The sequence below is a fragment of the Haematobia irritans genome, chromosome 4 (assembly GCF_050003625.1).
Source record: "Haematobia irritans isolate KBUSLIRL chromosome 4, ASM5000362v1, whole genome shotgun sequence".
NCBI lineage: Eukaryota > Metazoa > Arthropoda > Insecta > Diptera > Muscidae > Haematobia > Haematobia irritans.
Genome location: NC_134400.1, coordinates 65183197 through 65200645, shown reverse-complemented (window position 1 = coordinate 65200645; position 17449 = coordinate 65183197). Strand labels below are relative to the sequence as shown.

General features: G+C 34.6%; 1 protein-coding gene and 1 long non-coding RNA gene across 2 annotated transcripts in view; one reads left to right on the top strand and one right to left on the bottom strand.

Annotated features, from left to right (window-relative positions):
* Positions 1–1258, bottom strand: part of LOC142234243 (uncharacterized) — a gene marked incomplete in the record, with an annotated part of 67269 nt that extends 66011 nt beyond the window's left edge. The window contains 1 exon segment of the mRNA XM_075305330.1: positions 1049–1258.
* An 11486-nt stretch (positions 1259–12744) lies between these two features.
* Positions 12745–13324, top strand: LOC142232834 (uncharacterized). Its single transcript, XR_012721225.1, has 2 exons — positions 12745–12787; positions 12853–13324. It is a non-coding gene; the product is annotated as an uncharacterized LOC142232834 (long non-coding RNA).
* Positions 13325–17449: the final 4125 nt, after the last annotated feature.

Sequence of the window (17449 nt, the reverse complement as noted above, 5' to 3'; positions counted from 1 at the left end):
GCTAATTGGTTGAGCTACATCTACAATCCCAAGATAAGCCTTTCAAACAAGTTGAACATTTTTGACCCCGCTGCTAAATCGATCATGTTTTATGGTGCCCAAATTTGGGGGTTCCAATGTTTTGAACAGGTTGAAAGATTGCAACGATTTTTTCTCAAGAAGATGTTATTTCTTAGGCGTGTTCTAATTATATGCTCCATTTGGAAACTGGCTTGCCCTCGCTATATACCAGAACTCTTCGACTACATTTGAATTACATTAATAGAGTTTTTAAACTAGGTATGGAAAGATTGCCAAGATTGTTGGCGGAGGAGACAGTACGTCAGGGTACGTTTTGGTACGCGAAATGGGCTTCTTTATGTAACCAAGCTGATTTCAGTTTAGATTTTGGACAGTGGAGGACAGATCTTCCAGTTTTACATACGAATCTATAGGGGATTTGGAGTATGATAACTTTGTTCGTGATGCCAGAAACTCAATGAATCACGATTTATATTCGACATTACGGTATGACATAACTCCTTACTTTATAGATAGTAATTCAGCACATCTCGTAGGTTCGATTATGAAAGTCAGAGGTTGTTTGTTGGACCTAAACTCTCGTGCTTTTCGATCTGTAAATACTAATACTGTACAATTTGTAACCTTCGTGAAGTGGAAGATACATATCATTTCTTGGGATTATGCCCAATATTTGAGAGATATCGTCTATATTATTTTGGAAAAAGAGTTTTCACAATCGATGAAATTAGAGAATTATAAAACAGCTATACAAATATTTACAAAATTGCATTTAATACAGATCTCTGTTCATTTCTGAATTCGATCAGATTTAACATTTTATTTTTATACTTATATTTTTAAATTTATTTGAGCCAATCAGACACATAACAAATATTTGTTTTGTCTTACTATGATTTATTTATTTATTTATACTATTTTGCTTTAACCATTGTTATTTATCATTTGTAATTTGAATTTACCCAATAACAGATTGTAAACCAGTGTTTAAGAGATAGACGTGTTTGTGCAAGGCTCCAATAGATACCTGATTTTTGCCAGATCCTGTCACGTTCGAACACTCTTTTAGAGGGTACTAGTTGCTACTGATTGCAGACGGTTACTGTACTGTTCTCCACGGAATAAATACGGTGATTATACATAAATAATTAAAAATAAAAAAATCAAAATTTGTGAATTTCACTGGAAAGTCCGAGTTGTTATTTACACTCAATCTGTAGTACACAATATAACTCAGCTGTTCGCTGCCAACAGAATACTGGTTGGATGATAGGAGTGTTGCCATTCAAAACGTATTGATTATCAGCTGCTTAGTGTCAAGTAGCGTTGCCAACCATACAAAACAAATATACAGCATTGCCAGTGGTAATTAATAGTTTAAAATGAGTAATATACCCGTTACAACAGATGCTTTTCAAAATGAGGGTCCACTTAATGTACAAGAAAACTCACAAATCGCCAATGAAAATTTATCACTGAATGAAGAATCATATAAAACGAACAAGAGGGTGGGTTCGTGAAAGCTATCCACTTCGCCTAGCCATAGGAAATATCACTAAGACCCCTCGACTGTCTGATTCACCACTTCGACTGTTGCAAATTGTCGATGAACGCATTGAGAAGGTAACAAGTCGTTTCGAGGAAAAAGTGCTTAATGCCATGGATGAACGATTTGAAAAATTTGCAGCACTTATTGATCAGAAAATTCAGTTAGCCGTACTAAATGAGACTGAGAGAATTAATAGCCAATTTGAAAAGATCTTTCAGACCCACTTAAGAGAATCTGAAAACAGACTTTTAAATGAACTAGATAAAAGATTATGCGACATACGGGTTGAAATGGCTGATTTAGATGAAAGATTGAATAAACTGGAATCTGTTGGACAACAACTCGAGGTTTTTAGATCAGAAATAAAACAACTAAAACTTTCTAATCTTAAACAAGAAAATAGCATAGTTTCGTGTGATTTGCGTATAAATGGCATACCTTACAACGAAAAGGAGAACCTTCAAGAAACCTTTTCAATTATATGCCAGAAACTCAATATTCCACCTCTATCCCTTAAGTCGATTCACAGACTCAAAAATCGCAATAACACCAAAGATCGAAATTCTCCAGATGCTGTTATTATCGCCACACTGATGTCTCAATATGACAAGCACTTTTTTATGAAATGCTTGTCAAAATATAAAAGGACTCATGACAAAATTCTGACTTTGGATATTCTTGGATTCGATTCTGATAGACAGTTTTATATTAATGAAAACCTTTCCAATTCTAACTATAACATCTTCCAATGTGCTATTGGATTGAAGAAGAAAAAAGTCATTCACTCTGCTTTCACTTTTAAAGGCCTTTCTATATTAAACATAAACTGGATGATGACCCAATTTGTATAGAAGATGTTAACATTCTCGAAGGATTTCGTACACTACCAGAAGCCAATAGTTAATAATACACTATACTTCACACAAATTGTAAATTTAATATTTAGCTTACATAATTTGTATTTATATTTTACACAAATTCTAACTTTTATATTTAGTTTATTTAATTTTTATTTTTTTAATATTAGTAACATCAATAACTTTGTGTCTATTCATAACTTCACTTTCCTTTTATATCTCATTTCTGCGCCGCTGGTAGAATTTATTGCATATTTGAACCATGATGAGAGCTAGTGATATATCCTCCAGAGATGTGACAGCGAACATGGTCAAAATACTAGCACGTCAACGGGAGGGACTCAGAGTTTGTCATATAAATGCTCAAAGTCTGAATAACAAGCTAGATGAGCTAAGGTTTACGTTCGAGAATTCTGATATCGACGTCGTTTGTGTTTCGGAGACATGGTATGATGACTTACTTCCCGATGAATTTGTGAAACTTCAAGGTTTTAATGTTTATAGAGCTGATAGGAAACGTCGTGGTGGTGGGACAGCGATTTATATTAGGGACACTCTTAGGTCGAGTCTATGTTATCAGTCGACTAACAACGATGTTATTGAATCGGTATTTATTAACATCACGTCAATGGAAAGCAAATTGTTAATTGGTTGCGTATACAGACCCAATAATAGTATTGACATGACAAATTTTCTCCACACTCTTGAGGATCTACTCATACCCTATACAGACGTCATTATTTGTGGAGATTTCAACTGCAATAAATTGGTTGATCCCTCATTTACTTCTCAGATGTACTCTCTTGGTCTCTTCTGCGCAAATAGTTCACTACCAACACATTTTTCCAACACGACAAGCACACTTCTTGATCTCTTTTTCGTTACCAATTCTCAGAAGATAAGACTTTACGATCAAATATCTGCCCCGTGTTTTTCTAGACATGATCTTATATTCTTATGTTATGAATTTCACTCTCAAAGAACAGATCGGATTTATATGTATAGGGATTTTCGAAATGTAGACCATGAACTTCTAGAGTATGAGATGCGACATATAGAGTGGGAGGCAATTTATAATTTCGAGTCTATTCAGGAACAAGTTGATTTTTTTCAGGATAACATTCTCAGTCTTCAGAATTTGATTGTCCCAATGAGGACTCGTAAGGTTTCTCCTGTATCTAAGCCATGGATCAATAATGGTATTAAGGAGGCTATTAAAGCTAGAGACACAGCTTATAATAGATGGAAACGATACAGAACTTTTGCTCTCAGGCAAGATTTTCGATCGAGTAGGAAACAAGTAAATGACATGATTAGGAAAGCAAAGATTGAATATTACCGACATCGTTTTGGTAACGCTCTGGATTCCAAGCGGACATGGAAAACTATACGTGATATCGGTATTGGAAAGAGGTCAGATAATCGATTTATTGATGTTGATGTTGAGGAACTAAACTCAAAATTTACTAATGCTCCAGTGGTTCCACTTAACACAAATTTTTATCATTTAATGTGGACAGAGCTGACTTACAGGATAGTGAATTTGAGTTTTCATGCGTTGACCAGAGGGAAGTTCTCGAGTGTGCTAGACTTGTCAGATCTAATGCTGTTGCGACTGATAATATAGACCCCAGATTCATGCGTTTGCTATTCCCTTTTTTGTTACCATTCATCACATCCATATAAAGGGTGATTCTTTTGAGGTTAGGATTTTCATGCATTAGTATTTGACAGATCACGTGGGATTTCAGACATGGTGTCAAAGAGAAAGATGCTCAGTATGCTTTGACATTTCATCATGAATAGACTTACTAACGAGCAACGCTTGCAAATCATTGAATTTTATTACCAAAATCAGTGTTCGGTTCGAAATGTGTTTATCGACAAATTTTGTTCAGCGATGAGGCTCATTTCTGGTTGAATGGCTACGTAAATAAGCAAAATTGCCGCATTTGGAGTGAAGAGCAACCAGAAGCCGTTCAAGAACTGCCCATGCATCCCGAAAAAATGCACTGTTTGGTGTGGTTTGTACGCTGGTGGAATCATTGAACCGTATTTTTTCAAAGATGCTGTTGGACGCAACGTTACGGTGAATGGCGATCGCTATCGTTCGATGCTAACAAACTTTTTGTTGCCAAAAATGGAAGAACTGAACTTGGTTGACATGTGGTTTCAACAAGATGGCGCTACATGCCACACAGCTCGCGATTCTATGGCCATTTTGAGGGAAAACTTCGGAGAACAATTCATCTCAAGAAATGGACCGGTAAGTTGGCCACCAAGATCATGCGATTTGACGCCTTTAGACTATTTTTTGTGGGGCTACGTCAAGTCTAAAGTCTACAGAAATAAGCCAGCAACTATTCCAGCTTTGGAAGACAACATTTCCGAAGAAATTCGGGCTATTCCGGCCGAAATGCTCGAAAAAGTTGCCCAAAATTGGACTTTCCGAATGGACCACCTAAGACGCAGCCGCGGTCAACATTTAAATGAAATTATCTTCAAAAAGTAAATGTCATGGACCAATCTAACGTTTCAAATAAAGAACCGATGAGATTTTGCAAATTTCATGCGTTTTTTTTTAAAAAAAAGTTATCAAGCTCTTAACAAATCACCCTTTATAATAGGATAATTACGGAAAGTTCATATCCTGAATCTTGGAAACATTCTAAGGTTATACCCATTCCTAAGTCTCATGGTGAATAATCGTAATAACAACTGTCGTAGAGTGTAGACGTGTTTCGCTTGAGCTCATGTATAATAGTATCTAAAACCTGCTAAAAGACTCACATTGCTAACTTTCATTGTTTTAAATATAAATATATACACCCTGTGTCTGGAAGCTTCTGGAATTAAGCTCTTTTTTGTAAATATCAGTGCTTAAAAGTCCAAAAACTTTTTCTCATATTAATCGGAATTGTGAAGAAAAATACACAAACATAAAAAAGATAACAAAAAAAACAAAGAAAACATATAAGAGAGTGAGAGGAAAATTTTTCAAAAGACTTTCATAAGTGCCAAAAAGTGATAAAGCTTTCATATCTTTGAGTTGCTGCACAACACTTACCCTCATATGGTTGTGGTTTTAGCTAAAGCTAAAACAACATATTGAAAGCTTTTTGCTAGTTGAAAAGCTCTTTCTTTTTTCACGGATCGCCTAAAAGCAGGCCATAGAAATATTTACTAAGACTTTTTCAACTACGTGTTACCCTGTGAACGAGACAAACTACACTATTCAACTACAGATGTCGCTGCTAATAATAAAGGCGCCTAAAGGCTTTTATAAAACCACATATATAGCAATCATGATTGAACAAAACCAACGAGACGTCACTCAGATGGATTTGGTTGAAGATAATGACAATGTTATACGTAACTCTAATGCACCCAAACGTGATAGAGAAAGTTTTTTATTACGTACTTACGGTAATCTTTCCAAAACACCCAGATCATCAGATTCTCCTTTCCGAGTTATGCAGATTCTTGATGAACGTTTTTCAAAACTAAGTGACCGTTTAATTGATCAATTTAAAAATATGTTAAGAGAAGCCGCATTTTAAATGAACTCGACAGAAGACTGTGTGACGTCATTACAGATCTTAAAGAGTTCGACAAAAGATTGTGTGATGTCAAAACAGACGTTAAAGAGCTTAATGATCGTGTTCTTCATTTTGAAAAAGGCTCAGAAGAAATCACAGTATTAAAAGCCGATATTAAGGACCTTAGAATGCAACTACTCACACAAGAAAATGCACATGTCGCCTCGGAAATACGCATTAATGGAATACCATACCAACAAGAAGAGAACTTGAACGAATTGTTTAATAAAATTTGTGATTCCATGAATATATCAACACCCCGATTCAAAAGAATACATCGCCAGCAAAATAGAAATAACACAAAAAATTATAACTCAACAGATGGTGTTATTCTAGTTAAATTCATGTCGCCGTACGACAAAAACTTTTTCCTGAAGTCGGTGTCAGCCTATAAGAAGCAAAACAATAACTGCCTACTCCTTAAATCTATAGGGTTTAGGACAGACGCACAATTTGACCAAAATTTGTCTAACATCAATTACTACTTCCTGCAAAAGGCACTCCAGTTAAAGAAAAAAGGCCAAATAAAGACTGCTTATACTTTTCGTGGCCTGGTTTATATCAAACGTTTGGATTGCAATGAACCGTTATGCGTCTTTCTCCAAAATGTCATTGAAGAGTTTCGTACAAAAGGAGATGAAACCAGATCGAATATATAGTCATCGACATATTTATGCCTTTTACCTTTGTCTATTTATGGCTCACAGTTTTAAAATCATAATTTGTTCTATTATATTATTTTATTCTAACTATGTTAATATGTATCTTCATTTTCTACTCGATCTTTCTTTGACTCTAATCTCTTGTGTTGCTGGTGCTTTAAGAATATTTAATTTTGTACCTGATAACGACAATGGCTAGTTATGGTACTGATTCCAAGGACGTTACTAAAAACCTGATAACAATTTTAACCAAACAAAATAATGGATTAAAGATATGTCATATTAACTCACAGAGCTTGTTAAATAAGATTGATGAATTCAAATACGTATTTGAGGACTCTGGCATGGGCATTATTTGTATTTCGGAAACTGGGCTCTACTCGTCAATTCCTGATGGTTTAGTGAATCTCAATGGATATACAGTTTTTAGATCCGATAGGGAAAGTCGCGGTGGTGGTGTAGCCATATTTGCTAGAAAGTAAATGGGGGGTTATACGGGATATAAGTGTTGGTAAGTCCAGGTATCTTTCTCAGCACTGCGAAGATCTAGATGAACTTAACAAGGCCTTCGTTAATGTTCCGACCATACCAATTGATGTTTCCTTTTATGGTAATAGTAATAGAACAGCGGACGTTTCTGATATTTATGGCTCTTTTGAATTTCGATGTGTCTCATATGATGAGGTGGTTATTAGCTTCTCCAAAGTGAAGTCTAATGCCGTCGGTCTTGATGGTATTGATCCAAAATTTATTAGGATCATACTTCCAACGATTTTGCCTTTTGTTACCCATTTTTTTAATACGATTTTAACCACAAGTATGTACCCCACTATATGGAAACATGCGAAAATCATTCCGGTTCCCAAATCTAATTTGGATTTCCGTCCCATATCTATACTCAGCTACTTGTCTAAGGTTTTCGAGAAGATATTGCACTCTCAGATGTCAGAATATCTTCACCGGGAGTCACTGTTGACTGGTAGGCAGTCTGGGTTTCGCCCGGACCATAGTTGCATCACTGCCCTGGCGGAGGTTTCAGAATCGTTGAGAGGAGATATTGATGACAACAAAGTTGGATTTCTTGTATTTTTGGACCACTCAAAAGCGTTTGATTCTGTTGATCATCAAAATCTGGCCATGAAATTGAGACGTTTCTTTAAATTCTCATCAACCGCATTGGACCTGATTACGTCGTACCTTAAGGACAGGATTCAAACAGTTTATAGTGGAGGCGATAGATCGGGACCTCTACCTGTATATAGGGGTGTACCACAGGGGTCCATTATAGGTCCGTTATTATTCTCACTATATGCCAACGATCTCCCCCTACAATTAGAGCATTGCAAGACTGTCATGTATGCTGATGACGTCCAGGTTTTCCTGAGCGGCAATGTTAGCAGTATCAGGGACACTGTAGAGAGGCTTAACTATGATCTTAACCGTGTATTTAATTGGGCGAAGGCTAACGGATTATTGCTGAACCCTACTAAATCGAAATGCCTTATAATACACAGGAACAAGCATTTCCACCCACATGCGCCGGATATTATTATAAATGGTCAGAAAGTAGATGTTGTCACCAGAGCGAAGAATGTAGGAGTAATTTTCAATAGTTCACTTAGTTGGACAGATCATGTCAATTCTGCTGCAGGCCAGACTTATGCTAGGTTAAGAGCGCTGTGGTTTAGCCATTCCTATACGCCACTGAACATACGAATTCTCTTGGCGAAAACTTTACTAGTACCAAGACTGATTTATGGCTGTGAACTTTTTGCTAATTGTGACTCGGGGAGTCTACGGAGGTTAAATGTTGCCTTCAATAGCATCATCCGTTATGTGTATGGACTGAATAGGCGACAACGGGTCGCACATCTAGCGAATTCTCTGTATGGTTTTAGTTTTCAGACTCTCCTCAATTCAAAGGCTTTGATATTTTTGCAGAAACTTATAGTAAAACGGACACCGCATAACTTGTATTACAAATTGAGATTCGCAAGATCAACCAGAGGAAGAAAAATAATACCATTTAGGCGTCGATGTCTTGTTTCCGAATGGCATTTCTTTATCAGTACAATACGTCTTTGGAACACATTACCGAGCAACATACAAAGCATCAGCAACCCCTTTATTTTTAAAAAGCGAATACTACAATTGTATCGGAATTAATTTACATCTATCTTGTCCTTCATAAACTTCTATTTACATACTATCACGTCTTTGCATTTAAATGTTAAATTTTTCTTCGATATTATTATAAATACTAATAACATATTACTTTTCAAAAATTATTTATTATATAAATTATTAATATTTAAAAGAAATGTTTTTCCTCAATTTTTTTTTATAAAATTTCCCATAATATGAATTATTGTAATCCTAATTAAGATGGATATTATTTCAACTATTGAAATCTGCACTATAATTATAAGACATTGTCTTGCTGTGTAGAAATATACAAATAAATAAATAAATAAAAATATCGTCCTATTACGATTCTTGGATTTCTTGCCAAAGTTCTTGAGAAGATTTTGCACAGGCAAATTACCACCCACTTGCAGGACAACGCTCAATTGACCGATGTGCAGTCAGAATTTCGTCCAAAACACAGTTGTACGACTGCACTTGTAAATGTAACGGAGGATATCAGAAGTAATTTGGACAATAATTTGGAAACTCTTTTAGTTCTATTCGATCACTCGAAAGCTTTCGATACAGTTCATCATTCTGTCCTCTGTTCGAAGTTACGGCATTACTTTAAGTTTTCGTCCTCTGCTGCACGTCTTATTCACAGCTATGTTTCATTCAGGACACAAAGTGTCTACACTAATAATGAAGTGTCTTCCCCTCGGCCTATTTCACGGGGGGTTCCACAGGGATCAATACTAGGACCGCTGCTGTTCACTATGTATACAAACGATCTCCCACTGAATATTAGACACTGTCAGATACACATGTATGCGGACGATGTCCAGCTCTATATTGGCTACAATGCGGGAAATGTTGAGGAGACTATTGTCATGGTAAATGATGATTTGGCTAACGTTTGGACTTGGGCCATGGCCAATGGTCTCTGCTTAAATCCAAACAAAACAAAGTTCCTTAGAATCAGGAAGAGGGCTAATAGGGATACGTCAAATGTGGTCATTAAAATAAATGATCAGCCCATAGATCTTGTGGCACAAGCTAGAAATCTCGGTATGATTTTCAATGACAAGCTTACATGGTCTAACCATATAAACGCCGTTGTTGGCCAAACTTATCAGAAACTGCGAACGTTATGGGCTACGCAATCCTTTACCCCTTTGGATATTCGGTCTCTTCTTGTCAAATCATATATTATCCCGGGGCTGCTTTATGGATGTGAACTGTTCTCGAATTGCGATGCTAATAGTAAGTCTAAATTGAATAGGCTTTTTAATAACATCACACGATATGTTTATGGTTTGCGACGCTATGACTCGGTTTCTGAATATAGGGATGCATTGTTTGGGGTATCGTTGGAGAAACTAATGTCTATTAGAACTCTGATATTTTTACACAAGATTATACACTCAGGACATCCTTCATATTTGAGTCAAAGGCTAGTGTTTGCAAGATCAAACATAGGAAGGAAGATTATACCTTTTAGACATACGAGCTTAGTCTCAGAATGGCATTTTTTCATAAATAGTGTCCGTCTCTGGAATTCACTACCAAATAGTTTGCAACTCACCAGCAGCGCAGTAAATTTCAAATCTTCGTTCTTCGACATCTTTAGTGTTCCACGTTAATGAATAGCCAAAGTTATTTATTATTTATTATTATTATTTTTATTTATTATTATTATTATTATTTTTCTTTTTTTTTAATGTAAATTACGATCAATTGTTTTCTTTTTAATTTTTATTTTCCAATTGTTCTTATTTTTATAATGTTACAGGGTTTTACTTTTAATTTTCCTATGCAATATTTGTTTAAGTTCTAACTTTGTATTATTGAAATTTAAAATCTTTGTTAAAATGTTTATGTTAGTTATAATGTTAATATTGTTATATTTTTCCGTTTTCTCACTTTGTAATACTTCATTATGGATACGTTTCCTGCACTCTAATTATAAGATATTGTTCTTGTTGTGCAGGACATAACAATAATAAATAAATAAATAAATAAAAAAAAAAAAAAAAAAAAAAAACAGGATGAGCGTTTGTCAAATGCAACAACTTTTCAGTTTGAGGGTAAATATAATTTTCAACATAAATTCAACTTGACTTGAAACAGCTCATCTTCAATACATCATCAATTTGTTTGCGAATTACTTCCAATTTGCCAAAATGTTGACGAAATCTTTGAAAAGGTGTTGAAGATAATATGAGAAAACTTTGACAAAACACTACCCTAAAATGCAACGAAAAAACCATTTAGTTTTCAATACTTATTTGTGCAACGAAGTTCGTGGTCAATTGCAAGAAATAAAAAAATGGAAAATTTTAGACAAATAACCAAATAGTTTATAAAAATAGGTAAGTGCAAATAAAAAATGAAATAAAACTTTAAGGAAGTCACTAAATGTATATCTCTTTGCCGAAAACTAAAATTATGGATTCTACGTTCTTGCACCCAGAAAAAAGTGACCCCTTCTTTAAGTTAATATGAACTCATTGTGAAGAAAGTTGAACTTCGTATAGCGCCAAAGACATTTTTATTTGTTTGAACGATGTGATTTTCGTAGAAATTAGGAATAATGCATTCCATATATTAGTTAACATTTTCCTATATTTATATACCACTATACTACAGAATGAAAAAATTTAACTAATTTGAATTCATATATGGAATGATTTTATTGAAAGTTTTTCATTCATTTCGACAAATCTTACACATTTGTGGTAAAACTTTTACTTCATAATTAGAACTGCTTACCTTCGTTTTTAAATACAATTTTATTTATTTCTATAAGCAATTTTATCTTCAATAAAAGACATGTTTTATTAATATATTGAATATATTTATTAAGAATCAACAGCATCGAATCTCTTTGAAATATTAGTTTATTATTCCACTATTTCCAATTTCCGTGTGATATTATCAACTGTAAAACGCACTTTTTCTTCTTCTTGTACTTTTCACTTTTAATAAGTTGCTGCCTAACGACTTTGTCCTCCTTTTACAATTTCAATACCTACAAATATAAAAAATCATAAAACATATTTGTTGCAAAAGGTTAGCGTCACTGAATATTACCTGATAATTGAAGATTCCAAAATGAAGGCAAATGAAAGGGTTGTTATTCTGCTGGTGTTTTCTTTCTTTATACACTATCACGAACATTGATAGATTTATTTAAAAAAACGAAAATTTTTCTCACTAATTTAAAATAACAAATATTTTATATATTTTATTTGTTATTTATTATATTATTTTACCATATTATTTTTTAACAATCTCTCCGAAACAACGCGATTCCAACTAAAAAAACAACCGACGCGCAAATATATCGATTACACCCACGCGCAAACACATCGATTACGATGACAGGTATCGATTACAGGTAGACAATAGAAATTTAGGAAAATTTCCTATATTCTAACAAGTGTGTTTCCTTAAGTTTTGAAAGGATTGCATACTTCTTAGTACGAATGAACTAAAATATTTTTCTATGCCAAGTGTTGTTCGTATGTATGAAAAACTTTCTATTATAAAGGAAGTCGCAATTATCATTTTATAAGAAATTTTACTAATTTTGAGGAAACTTGGTTTTAGTTCGTTTTTTTTTTATTTTTACGTATGCTTTGTTATCAGTGAATAAAATTTTCTTTTTCAGTAGTAAATTCTTATACCCAGCGAAGAAAATAGTATGAGTAAAATTCCATGCCTTATTCTAGTTAATGAACTATTCCTAACTGCTTACAGTTTAGGATTTTTTTACTGAAACGAGTAAATTTTATTATTTTTCACAAAAATTTACCTTAATGGAAATAAAATGGATAAACTATATTGATGAAAATTTTTTCCTTTAGTTTCGAAGGCACTTTTTTCTGGGTGTGAAAACATTAAAAAGCTGACCGATGAAAAAATGGTGGACAATTAACTGGAACTGCTTCAAATAGTTTATAATAATTGGTACGTCAATATGAAAAATTAAATCAACACGTTAGAGAAGTCACTAAATTTAAATCTCTTTGCAGAAAACTAAAATCTTTGGATGCTACATTCTTGCAAACATTAAGAAGCTGACCAATGAAAAATGAGTGGCTTATCGATAAGAAAAAGTTTCCAGAAACATTACAAGTGCAACCAATTAAAATTGTTAATACAACAAATTGTTGAAATCAACAACTTCTGGATGAAAATGTGCATCACATCATCAGTTTAATTCATATGCTATTATCAGTTTAAAATGGATATTTTGTGAATTCCTTCTGCTGGAAATCAATTCTAACACGCGGTCCAGTACGTTCCTAATTTCAAATTGCCCGCATGTTAATAAATTTTAATGCTGTTTTATGACACCAAAAGGAAGGAAATCGAATTATCAATGCAAAAGTGTTTACTAATAATGTTTAAGATATTTAAAGTTTTGTTGTTTGTTTTTTTATTTTTGTTCTTTTTGTTGATATGTTTAATAAGATTATTATTATCAATTGGTATTGTAGTGTATTATGTAGTGTAGTGTATTATTATATATTTTATTTTGATGAAAATGAATAAATTGTACAAAATTCATAGAATTTTGGCATTGACTTTCAATTTGAAGTGGGGATATCATTCATGCAAATTTAAGGCCGGTACTCTGTTTGTTGGAGCAAAAAAAGTTCCCCTCAATCATTGTTTCGCGTTGAAAAATGATAGTGTTGACAATATAATTTGAAGGAAAAACAAGTATATACGGCCGTAAGTTCGGCCAGGCCGAATCTTATGTACCCTCCACCATGGATTGCGTAGAAACTTCTACGAAAGACTGTCATCCACAAATTTCAACTCACATGGTTGTTAAATATCATATCCTACCACCACGTACCAAATTTCAACCAGATCGGATGAATTTTGCTTCTCCAAAAGGCACAGGAGGTCAAATCTGGGGATCGGTTTATATGGGAGCTATATATTATTATGGACTGATAGGAACCAATTCCTGCATGGTTGTTGGATACCCTATACTAACATCACGTACCAAATTTCAACCGAATCGGATGAATTTTGCTCTTCCAAGGTGCTCCGGAGGTCAAATCTGGGGATCGGTTTATATTGGGCCTATATATAATTATGGACCGATATCGACCAATTTTTGCATGGGTGTTTGAGGCCGTATATTAACATCACGTACCAAATTTCAACTGAATCAGATGAATTTTGGTCTTCCAAGAGGCTCCGGAGGTCAAATCTGATGATCGGTTTATATGGGGGCTATATATAATTATGGACCGATATGGACCAATTTTTGCATGGTTGTTAGAGACCATATACTAACACCATGTACCAAATTTCAGCCGGATCGGATGAAATTTGCTTCTCTTAGAGGCTCCGCAAGCCAAATCGGAGGATCGGTTTATATGGGGGCTATATATAATTATGGACCGATGTGAACCAATTTTTGCATGGTTGTTAGAGACCATATACTAACACCATGTACCAAATTTCAGCCGGATCGGATGAAATTTGCTTCTCTTAGAGGCTCCGCAAGCCAAATCGGGGGATCGGTTTATATGGGGGTTATATATAATTATGGACCGATATGGACCAATTTTTGCATGGTTGTTAGAGACCCTATACTAACCCCATGTACCAAATTTCAGCCGTATCGGATGAAATTTGCTTCTCTTAGAGGCTCCGCAAGCCAAATCGGGGGATCAGTTTATATGGGGGCTATATATAATTATGGACCAATATGGACCAATTTTTGCATGGTTGTTAGAGACCATATACTTACACCATGTATCAAATTTCAGCCGGATCGGATGAAATTTGCTTCTCTTAGAAGCCTCGCAAGCCAAATTTGGGGGTCCGTTTATATGGGGGCTATACGTAAAAGTGGACCACTATGGCCCATTTTCAATACCATCCGACCTACATCAATAACAACTACTTGTGCCAAGATTCAAGTCGATAGCTAGTTTCGTTCGGAAGTTAGCGTGATTTCAACAGACGGACGGACGGACATGCTCAGATCGACTCAGAATTTCACCACGACCCAGAATATATATACTTTATGGGGTCTTAGAGCAATATTTCGATGTGTTACAAACGGAATGACAAAGTTAATATACCCCCCATCCTATGGTGGAGGGTATAAAAACAGCCATTTTGGAACTTTTTCGAGTTTATTTCATCGAAATGTATTAACAACATCGCAAAATGTCACGAAATGATTACATATACATAGGCAACTATTGGCTCGATTTACACACACACACACGCATACATAATAATTAAATTGAAAAAGAAGAAGCAGAAGTTATTTTACAAATAACTTTGGATTTAAAAACTCTAATTTTACAATGCTGCATTTTATTTTTTGGAACATAGCAATTAATTCTTGTGATTCCATTCATTGCTACCCCGGTACTATACATGTTGGTTGAAATGCTAATGCTTGTTTTGCAACATCAATTGCTGTGCTCCTTTTGTTAACATTTTGTTTTGTGTTTATTATCCCGATGCCCAGTACAAATGAAACGATTGTAAAATATAACATAATTCACCAAATAAAGCTTTTATTTTGTTAACATTTGTGTTTAAATTTCATGTTTTATACATTATTTATGTTCTACAATATAGTAGCGAGCGGCTAGATGTTGGTCGCTAGTTTATTATGGAAATACAACTCCATGTTATACTTTGTTTTATCAATCGATCAGATTAAATTTTTAAATAATAATCCGATCCACTTTTGCATTATAAATTCACAAAAATCAATTTAATAAATAAATTATTTCTTAATTCACATTGCAAATGGCGCCATGTTATGAAAATACTGACTTATCGATTTACGTCAGTTTTTCAACTCGAAAAAAAAACAAAGTATCACAAATGGAAAAAATTTCGCTAGTTTTTCGCATTTTTTGGTTTTGTATGGAGCTTCAACGCGAAAACAGAACAGAGTACTGGCCTTTAAGGTCGGTACTATGTTCGGTTTCCGCAGCGAAATCCCATACAAAACCAAAAATGCGAAATACATAACATGAAATTTAAAAAAATTAATTATGCATATATCTTGCATTTTATCTATTCAAAACATTGGTTGAATTTTATAACGTGACTGAAATAGTTATAAAATTGTACATTGGGAGAGTATAACAAGAAACATTCTTCAGTAAACCAGCCACTTTGCATCTCAATGTATTAATTTCAGTCAACGAAGAGTTCCTGGTATAGAACACTAACATCCCTTTGTGACGAATTATCTTGCGAAATATAAGTCGGGAACAGTGACTTTTGCTTAGGAACTACCCTTGAACGTGAGTTATAGGCTTATGTTGATTGAACAAAAAGTTTCACTTTGACTATAGCTATTGTATGATGTACGTGTTTTAACTGGTCACCCCATGATGTTGTTCCCCCCGAGGTAACAACATTGGCAAATGAAATGGCGTTACTATCCTTTGTGGGAACCGTGGTGGTGACCACTGGATTTGAAATTGCTAGTGAGGCGGCAACAGCATGGGCATAAGTACACTCTTGTCCGCTGGTATTGCAATGCGATTGTGTAGATATTGTGGACACCAACGAATTAAGTTTGTTGATGAATGAGTCCATTGCTGCGCATGTTGTAAAAGTTAGCATAACACCGGAATTATATGTTTGTTAGATGGACGTTACAAATTGACGGTATCCATTTGGAAAGCTGAAGAAGACGACAATGTACCACATGTCGTTAAAGCTGTTGCCGAATGTGGTAAGACACTAGGAGTAGAGCGGCTGGCGTTTTATTCTTAACAATTATTAGTGTCCAGTGCTGTGTGAGGTTTGGTTGCAAAACAATTTAAAAACTGGTAGAAAAAACTTTTCAAAACAATTATCATGAATGCGTGTGTGTAAACAATCTAATCAGCTGCTGCGTATACATATGTAATAATTTTATGACGTTTGGCGATGTTGTCAATTAAATTTCGGAGAAATAAACGCGAAATATTTCCAAAATGGCTGTTCTCTTCCTTCGAAATCTATTGTCAACATTCTCATTTTTCAACGCGAAAGAATGATTTGGGGACTTTTTTTCGTGCCAATAAACATGGTACCTACCTTTAGGTTGAAAAGTATTTGCAACGATGTTAATTTTGAATTTGACTCGCATCGAAAATTGTTTGACAAATTATTGGGTAGCGATGCATTTCAATTTGAGGATAACACTTGAGATATTATTGCCAATGTGTTGAATTTCACTGTTGAGGGTAATGTCTGTTTTTTGTTGAGAACGCGATTTTCTCAACAATTTCTCAACTTGAATATTACCCTAATCCTTTGAAAAAATGTTTGAAAAATTGTTGACATTTAGCATTTTTCAAACGTTTGTGTTTATTGGGTATATACAATAAATCATAAATACATACATAATTATATCCCATCCTTAAAAATATCCCCAGGGTATGGAACGGATGCGTAAAATACTACGATTGACAAACTCTCAAATAAACGTGTGGCCTCGACCCATAAATCTACCGATTGCTGGGCTCTGGACTCTTATTTTCTTTCCATCCAATCCTAATATATCGTACAAAGAGTTATTCCCAATCACGCATTTTATATGTCTCGGTACCAACTTGGCATTGTATGCCTCACATAGAT